At 33.3% G+C, this 14,111-nt stretch overlaps 1 pseudogene; it reads right to left on the bottom strand.

Annotated features, from left to right (window-relative positions):
- Positions 1-1,094: 1,094 nt before the first annotated feature.
- LOC116020657 lies at positions 1,095-3,197 on the bottom strand (annotated as a pseudogene).
- Between the last annotated feature and the right edge of the window lie 10,914 nt (positions 3,198-14,111).

Consider the following 14,111-nt stretch of genomic DNA (forward strand, 5'->3'; position numbering starts at 1 on the left):
TAAATTAAAATGAAATTCCCAAAACGCATAACACATCATGAATAATAATCTAAAGCACCCTGCAATTAATAAGTTAGCACCGCCTTTCAAAAATGTAGAGAACTAAATAAGTAAGCCCTCACAGGAATATCACTCATAACGCTCAAGTGTTTGATGGGTATAAATTAATTTCACTCAAGTTCATTCTTATAAAATTGCTCTACCATAGGCTTGCATATCTTCTCAATCACCACTACAAGAGCCATGCATGACACAAATCATAAGGTCTTTATGAAGGTTGTAATGGGTGTGTTTAATAATACTTTTAATGTAGTTTCTAAATATATAAATTTTATATACTAATACTAAACTTAATATTATAAAAAAATTGAATTAAAAATAATTTCAGTCAAGCCTCGTTAACCGAATCAGACAAACAAAATGGGACGGAGGTAGTAATACTTAGCGTACTAAATTAATAACGTACTAAATTAATAATTTTGAAAGTCGTGAATTGCAATTGACAAGATCTCAATAGTCAGTGAACCAAAATTAAAATTTAATAGATAGAAAGAGAGCTTGAGGCCAAAGACAAGAATAATCCTTTGTCCTACTCTAGATGAAAAAGAAAATCCTTAATAAGTGCTTAAGATAATATAATTAGACAACTTAATCACAAAATATTGTTGAAATAAACTGAAAACCATAAACTAGATAGAAAGAGAGCTTGAGGCCAAAGACAAGAATAATCCTTTGTCCTACTCTAGATGGAAAAGAAAATCCTTAATAAGTGCTTAAGATAATATAATTAGACAACTTAATCACAAAATATTGTTGAAATAAACTGAAAACCTATTACTACGTATCTTCTTTGTAACTTGATTAGCATGCTCCAATTGACTAATTTTGATAAGTATCTACATACACATATTAACCAACATGAAAACTAGTGCCCAAACGTCTCAATGATTCTCATAATAACTTTGTACAAAAACCCACTGCTCCTTTACAAGCATTAAAAAAGATTTCAAAATTCAACAATCATTTCACATCATCAAAAGACTAATAAGCAATATAAATCTCCTCATCAGTTAAAAATACCCCTGAACTTAAGATGCCACAATAGAAACTCTTTCAACAATTCAAATAGAAAAGGAAAAAAGATCATCATCGTACCAAATGATAGAAAAACATCACACATTATTATTCCCTTAACTAGAATGATCACTGTTCAAACTAGGAGCTTGAGAGTTTATGAAATTACATGAGGTCAATAGAGAGAAAGCTCAGAGTGAAACAAGGCTATTCACATAGGGCACACATATCTTATAATACGGTTCAGCTGGCTCGCTCAGTGGTATAGTTTCCTTGTTTTCAAAATCATAGGAGTATAATGTGTTCCCACAATCAACCACCAGAATATCTCTTCTTACAGCAACAACTTTGGAGTCAAAATCTTCCTCATCAAAAGGTATATCAGTGTCGTCATGATAAACAACATGTATAGTTTCCCAGATGTCACTATCAACCAAAGGCATTGTATTTTTGTGGATATTAACCAAGACTCTAACCAACACATAATCGTCATGGTTATAAACCTTATAAAGCCTTCCATCAAATGTTCCCAGTAAGCAGTCAGTGGCTTCAGAATAGTTACTGTCCAGTAATTGTGACCTATCCTTTGTTAGATCAAAAGAAAGAACGCCACCACTCACCACAGGCCAGTAAACAACACCATTGACATGAACACCAGACCCCAGAGCAGCTTTTCTAGCTCCAAAGCAAAGCTCCCCAGAAACATTCCAAGTATTATTTTTGGAGGTGTATATATCAAATTCAGTTGCATCATCAAATCAGCAGATTGGAAGGCACAAATGAGTTTGTACTCAGGTACAGAGTTGAGCAGTGACGGTTCAAATATCAGCACAAGTGCTGCCTCAGATCCATGACGGGCAGTAGGTTTTTGAAGCATTTTCCATTCTTTTGTAACTGGATTGCACAAATAGTAGTACCTGTTTTCATTTCGTCCTTGGCAACACAACAGTCCATTTGATGAGGCCCTAATGTCAACACGCTCTGGCAGAAAACTCAAAGATGGATCTGGTACACCAGAAGATTTTGGATGAAATGGTATGAAGACAATACAATTATCAGAATCCTGACAAAAAAGGCCTGATATGCCACGGCAAGAAAGTGATTGATTATGGTGGAAGGATGGTGCTGAAATATTGAGCTTCCAGTCTCGACAAACAGCCAGGAATCTGAACGGTGATTTAGCAGGAAGTAACGGAAGTGCTTGCTCTCTAATGATATCCATGAAAAGGTTACTGTTTGATCCAGAAGGAAGGTTTCGTGGCCGTTTTCCTAGACCCATTGTTACAACCAATAGTATCTCTAGAGATTGATGGGCTGCAATAAACATGTCAACACAACCATATTATTAACAAATCCCATTAACTATAGTATTATCCTCTCATTGATCAATCACTATTCCCAACTACAAAGAAACATCATCGCATATATAGTAACACCATTCTTGAGTCATTAGTATAGAAACACCAAAACGCACACAGAATGAGAAAACATAATAAAGAATGGTTTTGGGTGAAACACAGCTGCAAGAACAAGTCCCGTATGGAACAACTAACAAGTTTAGAGCTGACTTTGGTTTTGATTTCAATCCAAGCTCTAAGTTCTATCACTAAATACACAAACCCGGCGTAGTAACTGATAAAATACAAACCAAGAAATGAAGAGAGATTAATTAAAATCAAAATTCAAAACCATATTCCCAAATTCAAATCAAGACAGGACCGGTAAAACGAAACCCTGGTGGTTTGCTATTACTTTATCTATTTTCATCAAACAATTCGCGATTGATGCCACAAACAGAGCAAATTAAACTCCAGGGAAACATCAAAGCAAAAGGGCATATAATATACTCAAACACAAACATGACTAAAAGAAATTCACAGATAGCGGGTAGTGATATAATCAAGATTAAAGTAGTTTTCGCATTTCTTTGAAAGGACGTACCTATGAACGATAGCAATAGCTGATGGAGGCCTAAACAGATTAAAGAAAATGGAGGGCCGCGAAGGATATATCTGAATGGAGTGAAGACTTGAGACTTTGAGAGTTGATCTCCATTTTATTTCCCTTCATATCTGAAAATGGAGGGCAGCGAAGGATACATCTGAGTGGAGCGAAGACTTGAGACTTCGAGAGTTGATCTCCATTTTATTTCCCTTCATATCTATATATACATGTGGCGCGGTACAAATGTACAATTGCCCTCCAAAAATATCTTTTTATTATTATTACTAGTATTTTCGCCCGTGCGTTGCACGGAATGAATGTTGTTATAATGTTTTGAGAATATTTAGATCGATATATAATTATATAAATTATAACATCAATATTATATAGTGCGAATGATGAAAATGGTTTGATCAATTATGTTTTCTAATGTTATTCTTGCTTGAATTCAAGCAAATAATTGGTGAATTACCTGTGCGATGCATGGATAAATATTTTAAATTATATATTTAGATAATAAAATTAAAGATAGAATAATAAAAAAATTCTAATATTGAATGTGTACAATTATTTTATTATGTGATTAGTGTAAAAATATCACTCAATATAATATTTGTTTTCTTGTAATATTGAATTGCTTGTAATATTTGTAAATATACTATTTACCATCTAAATATAATTTTGTAAATATTTAGATCTAATTTCTAATAATGGCCACGGGATATTAAAATTTTTAATATCCTAATTTTATTGATTATATTGGATGCATTTTATTGCCTTTTTAAAATCAACTCATTTCTAATTAACAGCTCATTTGTGCAAATAATAATAGGAAATTGTATGTTGCCAATTATATTTAAGGCAACATATTCGTAATAGGAGTGATTTTGCATCGATAAAATGGAATCAGTATTCAGGACTATAATGGCTCCCAATAAAAGGGTGAGTAAAAAAAGGTATTAAGTGCCATTAAAGTGGATAATAACTTATGTTAATAATAATTGTTATCTTCTCCCAATAAAAAGTAAAAAAATGTATTAAGTGTCATTAAAGTGGACTAATAACTTATGTTAATAATAATTTGTTATCTTTTCTTCTCCCAAAATATTACAAATTGTTATCTTGTTAGGACAAAAGAATGAATTTGAGGTTACAGCACATGTGGTCCGTTGGTCCAGTTAACACTCAAATTATTGTACCACTTTGAATTAATTTTTAATTTAATTTGGTCAATCAATTATGTGAACCATTGACTATACAACCGTAATCTAATTTCGTCATTTATTTACTTTTCGTTATTTTCAAGGTTATTATTAAGTCATTTATCTACTTTCCGTTATTTTCAAGGTTATTATTAAACCTCTTGTTTACTTATTCAACTTTAAAAAAAAAAATTTGAGACTACTATACATGTTTGACTGAGCATCCCATAAAATTAATAAGACGTGCAAATTACAATATATGCTTTATCTCAACTAAAACTTTAATTTGATAATTAAACAGCACATTTATAATTTTATATTATATGCTCAAGGACCTCCACCTATAGATTAACATCACTTCATTGGTATTGATTATTAAAATAGTGAGTCGTCCATAAACTCAATAATAAAATTCCACTACCTGTTTGACTGAACCACAATGAGCTAGGGAGTCTTAAATTGGCAGAAATTGGTTGCCCATTGAATCATCATTCGATTAAAAATATATATAAAAAGTATTTATTTTCTCCTATATATATCACCTCGCTCTCCTATATTATCTTAATTTAATTATATTAATTGGTATCACTTACCTTTTATTCCAATTTTACTTTATTAAAATATAATCAATCCTGTTATTATTTAAAATTCTTTTATCAATTATAATTATTATAATTAAAATTCGTAATCACAAATACAGTAGGTGAATTGCATTTTTTTATAATTAAAATTCGTAATCACAAATACAGTAGGTGAATTGCATTTTTTAAAATTTGTCTTCATTCTGGGCTGTTGATTTTTGCAAGATCAATGGCTCGGAATTCACCCAATTTTTTATCTTAGCCATATAACCGCACATGATCTCTTGTGTGTATGTGTGTATTACATTTATAGTATTTTTTACAGTATGAAAATATGTATTTTTTTTTATAGATTTGTGATTACTATTATAATTATACACATTAATTGCAATTATATGTTTACTCAGTAAGAAACTTTATTTTAAAATTTATATAAACTCATACTCTTAATTTTAAAAAAATCATAAATATTTAGAAATCTACCGAAATACGTAATATATTAGGGACTACTTTAATCCATACAAATTAAGAAATTAAATTATTTTAATTTGTAAATATAATTCACTTAATTATAATAAATTAAATAGCAAATATAATTAATGAAATGAAATTATAAAATTAACTAAATGTATATCATAAATATTTAAGAATTAAGGATGTGACTAAACCACAGTTTATTTAATTTCTATTTTCTTTCATTCTTTTTCTTTTTGTCATTATTAAATTTAAAAAAAAACATTTAAAAAAAACGTTTAGTTCTAAATTGTTAGGAAGAATGTTATTTAGATTTGGATGATGCTAATATTTGCAAAGATAAGCAAGTTAGAATCCTTAATTTTTCGTTGCAAGCATTACGTTGATAGCATAATTTGTAAAAGCCAAAATGGAGTTAGTGATATGAATTTGACGTTTTTTAAAGGCAAAATTACAAAATGATCTTATTCGCCAGAACTGAATTTATTATTTTGTAATAAACCGAACGAAAAGGAAATTGATTCGTCATAGTGAGATACTCCTATAACACAAACAACAATGTAAGAAATTGACTGAAAATTCTTATACTTAGCCCTTGCCGCCGGGCAACGCACCCACCACCATCGCCTCGTAGTAGGATCCCACAAAGCCTTCCTCGTTGCTCAACACCTCCACCGCGTCGCCAATCCGGTACCCCACCGTGTTTGCAGTACTCATGGTTGTTGATTTTCCGGGAGAAACCGATTTTAAGAGATAGAGAGAGAAAAATAAAGGTAAAATCCGGCTCAGAATTCACAGGGAATACGAATTATGATTATAAGCAATAGTTTATATAGAAAATAAGGAAGAAAGAGAGAGATACAGGTGAAAAAGGTAAGAAATTAAGAGGTGTGGAGATGGGGGAGTAGTTTAGGAAATTTGGCTGATTAGTAGGAGAAAAAAAAAAGGAAAAACATAATTACGCTACTGTTATAATTTATTACCATAAAATTAATATATTAATATATTATAATTTCCTAGGCTATTGTTAGCCAAAATCCTCCAAGCTAAGATTAGGAAATATTCAATACGGCTATAAGAAATGTAAAATAATATTAATTCTATTTATACTATTACATATATTACAAATATATCACCAAATATATCACACCAATTATATCATCAATTATTCAATCACCAATTAATATTACCATATTATATTACCTATTTAACATTTTAATTTAACATCTAACCATAATAGTATTATAGTGAATATATATATGTATAATGTATATAAATATGATATAGAAACGTGCGGCATTGTTACGAAATACACCACTCAATGTTAAAAAACACACCACAATGAAACACAATAAAACACACCACAATGTTAAGAAACACACCACAGTGCATATTTGTGTGGTGTGTTTCTTAACATTGAGTGGTGTGAACCGCACGGCCGCACGGGAAGGCACGGCCACACCTGAACATGACCCTATATATATATATATATATATATATATATATATATATATATATATATATATATATATATGGATAATTAATAAATCCAATTATTCAATCACCAACATTTAACCATAATAGGCACGCACGGGTGGATAATTAATAAATTAATTAATAAATTAAATTAATAAATAAATAAAATAACTGATTTTACCAAAATGCCACTAACTTTGGGCGGGAAAGTTTGGAAAGAGGATAATGCTTTTATATATAGTATAGATTATTTTTTTACTACTACGACTATATTGTAGTATCTCGTCTAAGCAATTCCATAAATTTTCCAATTACTAGTCTTCGGCGATTATTTAAGTTCCATGGCCACATTAGCGACGGAATCATCGACGACAATGAATTCCATTGCGACGTTTGGTGCAAAGTGAGATATACTCTCGCATAATTTTTATGTCAATGAATTGACAAGGGAGGGTGACAACGAAAATTGCGACGATTGTTTTTTCTGTCACTAAAATATTTAATTTTTTTTAAGTAAAGTTTATTTTCACTACAGAATGGGGCGATGGAATTAATTTCGTCACCAATATGTTGACACATTGGAGACAGAAAAATGCAACGCGCTAAATGTTTGTCATGCTATGGCGATGGAATTGGAAACAAAAATTAATTTTGTTGCGATGTTTGGTGCAAAGAGAGAATTGACGGTCGAGGTTGGTGACGGAACTTGCGACGATCGTTTATTTTGTCACCAAAATATTTAATATTTAATCAAAGTTTATTTTAACTACAGAATGAGACAATTTTGTCGCCAGTAGGTTAACATATTGGCGACAGAAAATGCGACGCCTTATAAATTTGTCATGCTATGGCGATGGAATCGGCAACGGAAATTAATTATGTTAAAATGTTTAGCGCAAATAGAGAATTGACGGTTGGGGTTAGCAATGGAACTTGCGACGATCATTTCTTATGTTGGTAAAATATTTAATTTTTAATCAAATTTTATTTTAGCTATAGAATGAGACGACGGAATCAATTCTATTGCCAGTAGGTTAACACATTGGCAATAGAAAATATGACACCCTATAAATTCATCATGCTATGGCGAGGGTAAAATATTTAATTTTTAATCAAATTTTATTTTAGCTACAGAATGAGACGACGAAATCAATTCTATTGCCAGTAGGTTAACACATTGGCAATAAAAAATATGACACCCTATAAATTCATCATGCTATGGCGATGGAATCAGCAACAAAAATTAATTTCGTTGTAACCTTTGGCACAAAGCGAGAATTGACGGTTGAGATTGGTGATGGAACTTGCGACGGTCGTTCTTCCTATCGCAAAAATATTTAAATTTTTAATCAATGTTTATTTTCATTATTGAATGAGATGATGGAATTAGTTTCGTTGCCAATGAGATGACACATTAAAAGTACTATTAAACACAAAAAATTAAATTTAAAAATAATTAAAAATTACTAAAAAAAATAAGCAATTAAAAAAGACTTGGTTTGACCATAAACAAGACAGTAAAATGGGACAGAGAGAGTATTTTTTTTTATCAATTTTGGTCACTCTGAATTGCCGGTTAAATGTGACCGGAAAATTTTAACTCACCAATTAATCTTAAATGGAAGGGACAAAAATCGTCTTTCTATATCTGGTCATCCACGCCGACACTACCTTTCTCCCTCACCCTTCCCTCTCTTGATCGAAAATTCCATCGCTTTACCATACCGGTCCTAGACAGTAACCCCGTCGTCTTCTTCTTTGCCAGAATTCTGATTCAGAGGATCCAGCATTAAAGATCTAAGGGTGGAGGAAATGAGAGCAACCATGTGATGTCTTCCACGTCATTCAGCGGCGGGTGATGCCAGTGCATCGAGTGACTCCGCCGCACCGGAGAGAACGCCGCTTGGCATTTCCGGGACACTCTCTGCTTCGAACTGGCACAACCTATTATTTCTTCACACACTCGTAACACACGTTGCGCAATATGATGCAGAAATGGAAGAATGATCGGGTTTTTTTAATTTAAAAAGTAAAATACAAGAATAACATTCCCGTCTGATCCAGCAGATTAGCGAAAATCAAGGAAATTAAAAATGGGGAAATTGAGAATACAAAGATAAATGTTCATCCATTGCAGAGATTAAGAAATGAATCACTCCGATCGATAAATAGTGGAGTTTTCGATCAAGAGAGGGAGAAGTGAGGGAGAAATTTTTATTTCAAAAAAAAGTGAGGGAGAAATTTCCACCAGTCACATCGAATGACATTTTTACCCCTTACATTTAAGATTAATTGGTGAATTAAAATTTTTCGGTCACCTCTTTAAAAAAAAATTCGGTCACATTTGGCCAAAAATTTGGTCGGCATGACCAAAATTGATAAAAGTTGAATAGTGAAGATACTAAATTAATTGTTTTGAAAGTCGTAGATTGCAATTAACAAGAACTAATGGTCAGTGGATCAAAATTAAAATTTACTCTATTTTGTAGGGCAAATTATTGTGTGGACCATGGTCCACGTAGCTGTGTGGACCATGGTCAATGCAATAATGATTGATTTTGTAACTGATTTGTCTAATTATAATGAACAATAACTTTTTCGGTCTCATTATATTCCTCATTTTTATTATTCAATGGTTAAATAAACTTATAATCTATTTTGTATTTTTTAAAATTATTTACATATTTCATTTTTGTGTGTTTAATAGTACTTTTAATAATTCCTAACCTAGTATCTTAATGTGTGATGCACGGAAACAATTATGATATGGTGAATTAAGGAAGAAATTAGAAAAATGAAAAATCATTGTAGATGTGTATCAAAAAAAGTGTGAATAAATAGTATATTAAAGTTATACAAATTTTGGAAAACCTCCTTATATAAAATGTTTGATGTGGAATTACTTTGTGTATTCTCCTTATCACAAATCAAAAATTTCAAACCATTTGGGTCGATGACTCTTTGAAACTGAAATTGTATCGTGGATCTTTAATACAAGGCTTAAGGGTTCATATTAAACATTAATTAACGTTTTTATAATTATTAGTCCATATTAGATTGTTCTAATAGACAAATAAAAATAAAAGCATAAGTAAAAGAAGTTAACCCGGACACAAGAAATGATAACGCAGTTCGGAGCTAAAACTCTTACGTCTGCGGGGCTACTCAGTGTTCGCCAATCCACTAGATGATCACCAAGGTTACAACAGTTGGAATATATGCCCAAACGTACAATGGTCCTAAACCAACACATCCTTCATCATCTACACTTTGAATTGGTTAGCTGCAAGCCGTGAATTCTTCTATAATAATCAATCACGACTCAAAATCAAAGACACCATCAAAGTGACATTAATTCATCAACATAATACTCTTAGTGTTCACGTGAAGAAGCTCTGCTTTAGAATCTGAGAGTGTTCGAATAAATGAGCTTCAATACCATCTTTATATAGCATAGAAATCTTTAACCAACTTCACCAATATAGCTGCTGAAAATACTCAATTAAATGAGAGCCACTAAACATTAAATCTGAATTAATATGATGTCCACATAAAATAAATATGTGAGACAAAATCTGCTAGACTATTTTGACATAGATTCCGTTGAAACAGTCCATCCTTCAGCAAAGCTATATATTCAGATTGACGGTCTAGAACCTAAATAATATAATATAACCCAAAGTGTATTTTGACAAATAACTAAGCAAATAATAATGGACCGTGTATCATTTGTACACTTACAATCTCCCCCTTTGGCAATTATTTGACAAAAATCACCTTCAAAGAAACTTAGGCATTTTTAAGAATTGAAAATTAATCATTGTATTAATCTCATGCCATAAGTTAGTTTGGTAACAAGAGTAAAACACTAACAACCATATAAAGATAAAAGAAACCATAATTGAGGAGAGAAATTACCAACAATAGAGATAGTCCAAAATAGATAGTCCAAGATACTAGATAATCCAATAAGATAGTCCAATACTGACCATAATAACACATCCAACAATATACTCATCCAACCATCAAAAAATAGAATATTCATCCATCATAATAACAATAACATCCATCCATCATCATAATAATAATATCCATCCATCATCATAATATACCAACATCCAACCATAATATTTCACCAAAAGACATCATACTAAAACGTCCAACTACATCAAACAACCCAAAAACAGTAACAACAACAGCTTAAACTTCTCCCCCTCAATTTATTCACTCTCCCTTTTTGTCAAAGAATTGAGAAAGGGTCATCATCTAGTAAGAAACAGACTCCTCTTCAGCCAAATCAGACTCCTCCTGAGTAGGCTCTTGTTCCTGAGCAGCCTGGCATGAAGCCTAAAGTAACTTTAAACGGGTGAGCTCACGCTTGTCAACAAAGTGAGTCTTCTCTAGATCAGTAGCAGTCATCTGAAGCGACGCAATAGCATTTCGAATGTACGTCAGAGTGGATTGGGAAGCTTGAACACGAACATGTAGCACCAGAATGGCAGTTGTGTCAAGCACTGAGGTAGCCCTAGGAGGAGGAACAAAGGATGAGCCAGAGAGTGTAGCACCAATAACATGACTGAGAATTGGAGCAGGAATTGTCTACAGTTGAGCACGATCATCATGATGGCTTCTTGAACATAACCGTATATCGACAGTATACTTTCCAGGAAGTTCAAACAATGGTTCATTCTTGTAAGGAGCAAAACCTTGAGCCTTGAGCAACGCAAGAATCATACTTGGAAAAGGAAGATGAATTTTTTACTCCTTTTTCGTTAAAACAAAATCTATGATACGGTTGAAGATCATTCCACCAAGATTAAACTTAACCATGTGCCTCACTTTGTAGAGCAAAAGTACCATCTTTGTAGAAACACTACTAGTGGTGACTGTGGGAAGCCAATTGCTGTTAGCAAGCCGAAATAGAACTGAGTACACAATCATTAACAGTTGTGAGGACACATTTCCCTTTGGCTAGGCTACAAGCTTGTTGTGAGTTATGGCAGCTGCAAGAGTATCTAAACCCGGTGTGCATTTTTCATCCAGAGCAGCACGGTTAAAGAACCGGTTGATAGAGGCAGGACTGAACTCATACCACTGACCACGAACATACACTTTGTGATAAAGTGTAGAATCACGAGAGGTGGAATCACTTGACAAATTGGAGTAGAACTCAACAGTTAGCCATTCGAAATAGGGACCCACATTCCGAACTGTCTGAAGAAGATCCTGATCCTTGAGAAGAGGGATGATATTGTAATGCTTCATGATATCATCTACATCAATCTCCTTCTGAAGCAATAAGTCTCGTGAGCTGTGAACATTCCATGCCTTCATCAGAGATGGATCGCGTAGGATTAGCTTGAATGTTTCAACTTTGACGCTTTTAGGTGGTGAGACAGGATTGATAATAAGACAGAGGCAGGAGCATCAACAGATCCCTGGGCAGTCCTAGATCGAGTTATCCTAGGAGCTGGAGTGGTCATGGTTTGTTTGCCCTTTTTCTTTTCCCCAACAATGATCACATCATCAGTTTCATCCAGTTTTCTTTTTCCAGAGGCTTTCCCTTTGGCTTTGAGAAAAGCTTGTTCAATAGGTACCTGTTTTATTTTGATCACCAAAATTTTAATTCGTAAATCAGCAGAGGCTAAACAAAGAATTTAGAATCTGGTTTTATCCAATGGTTTAGTAAAACCGCCAGATTTTTCTCCGTTGTAACATAATCTAGTATCAAGTTCTCGTATAAAGTGATGTCGAATATCAATGTGTTTCGTTCTTGAGTGCTGCACAGGGTTTTTAGATATGTTGATGGCACTTGTCTTGTCACAGTACAAGATCATAAGATTTTGATTTAGGCCATAGCTAGTTAGATAACATTTGTCGCATCTAGAGCAATAGTGTACAAGCACTACCCGCAGCTATATACTCTGCTTCAGCTGTACTAAGAGAAATTGAATTCTGCTTCTTACTTAGCCACGAGGCTAAGTTTTTACCAATAAAGAAATAGCCGCCTGGCGTGTTTTTTCTATCATCCACATTTCCAAATAGTCAGCATCGCTAAATCCTACCAAACTCATATTAGTGTCATTTGAAAACCATATACCGTAGTTTAGCATACCTTTTACGTATTTGATAACACGTTTCACAGCTTTAATATGTGATTCTTTCGGATCTGCTTCATATCGAGCACATGACCCCATACTAAACATAATATCTGGTCTGCTAGCTGTTAGATATAACAGGCTCCCTATCATACAGTGGTAGAGAGTAGAATCAACTAATACCTCACTTTAGTCTTTGAAAAGTTTTGTAGATGTAGAAATTGGGATTCTGGCATCTTTTGTAGATTCTAGACCAAACTTTTTCAAGATATTCTTGGCATATTTCTCTTGAGAAATAAATATGCGTTCATCAGTTTGCTTTATCTGAAACCCTAGAAAGTAGGTCAGCTCCCCGATCATGGTCATTTCAAATTCTTGTTGCATGACTTTCACAAGCTCATCGGTTGCGCCTACTTTAGTTGAACCAAACACAATATCGTCAACATAAACTTGAGCAATAATTAGATGTTTACCTGATCTTTAGATAAAGAGAGTTATGTCTACTCCCCCTCGATAGTAGCCATGTTAGATAAGATATTACGTCAACTTCTCATACCAAGCTCTCAGGGCTTGTTTGAGACCGTACAACGCCTTTTGTAGCTTGTAGACATAATCTGGATGATGAGAATCTTCAAATCCTTTTGGTTGAGCGACATATATATCTTCATTCAGGTATCCATTTAGGAATGTTGTCTTTACGTCCATTTGATATAGTTTGATCTTTAAAGCACAAGCAATAGACAGGAGAAGTCGGATTGACTCTAGTCGAGTGACAGGGGCAAATGTTTCATCATAGTCAATTTCCTCAATTTGAGAGTAGCCTTGAGCTACTAATCTTGCTTTGTTGCGAGCAATATTTCCAGCCGAGTCGGTTTGTTCGAAAAATCCACTTTGTACCTACAACATTCACATTATTAGGTTTAGGGACAAGTGACCATACCTTTCCATATTTTGTATGGAGTTTGACTTGTGCCTGGTCTAAGATATACTCTGTTGATAATATGACAGGCAGTGTGAACTGCTTCGGCCCAGAATTTTTGCGGTAAAGCCTTTGCATTTAGAAGTACTCTTCCTATTTCTTGAATGGTACGATTCTTCCTTTCAACCACACCGTTTGTTAAGGAGTCTTTGGTGCAGAGTATTCATGTGTGATACCAGAACTGTTGCACAACTCATCAAACAAGTCGTTACCAAATTCACGTCCATGATCGCTTCGGATTCGAATGATTGGTTCGTTTTTCGTCTTCTGAAGCTTGAGACTT

The sequence above is a fragment of the Ipomoea triloba genome, chromosome 1, assembly GCF_003576645.1.
Source record: "Ipomoea triloba cultivar NCNSP0323 chromosome 1, ASM357664v1".
NCBI lineage: Eukaryota > Viridiplantae > Streptophyta > Magnoliopsida > Solanales > Convolvulaceae > Ipomoea > Ipomoea triloba.